Source organism: Protobothrops mucrosquamatus, unplaced genomic scaffold, assembly GCF_001527695.2.
Source record: "Protobothrops mucrosquamatus isolate PMUCROS unplaced genomic scaffold, P.Mucros_1.0 scaffold2875, whole genome shotgun sequence".
Classification (NCBI taxonomy): Eukaryota; Metazoa; Chordata; class Lepidosauria; order Squamata; family Viperidae; genus Protobothrops; species Protobothrops mucrosquamatus.
Genome location: NW_015388904.1, coordinates 42,712 through 43,353, shown reverse-complemented (window position 1 = coordinate 43,353; position 642 = coordinate 42,712).

Here is a 642-nt window from a genome sequence, read left to right as displayed (position 1 = left end):
TCTTCCAGAAGGTTAAAATTGATGACAAATTTAAAAATGCAAATTTAAAATGCAAGAAAACCATGTTAGTTAGACAATGCAACAGTACTACCAAATCCATCTGAGACCTCCCTCTAGCACCGCAGCCTATCTAGTTTTAGCATTATCTATGTTATATTCCAGTCTTTCATCCCTTTTCAATCCATCTATAACACAAGAAATAAGAATAAGAATGGCACCCTACCTAAAATGTTTTAGTTTTTAAAAGTTTCTTTTAATGAGACTTTATCTTTTCTCTCAGAAATGGATTTTGTATGTGCTGTTTTTAACCATGGTTGGTAAATAAGAACAAATTAAAGATTCAATCCAAAATACCAACAAGGAATAAATAAGGTAGTCCAGAGCCAATAAGAATTAGGAAACTGAAACTCTCTTGAGGTCATCAAGACTTCTAGGAAGCCGGAACTTCCGGCTGTGACGTCATCGTGGAGCGGGTGAAGGAATAGATCTCTGTTCCTAAATCCCGGGAAATCTTCGCTAAGAGCCCAGAAAGGGCTTTGCCGATCCCGGAGAGATTGGTAAACTAAAGAGGAAGCTTCAGAGAAGCCGGGTGGAACGCAAACACCCGAGCAAACCGGAGCTGCACTCTTAAAATTGGCGGAG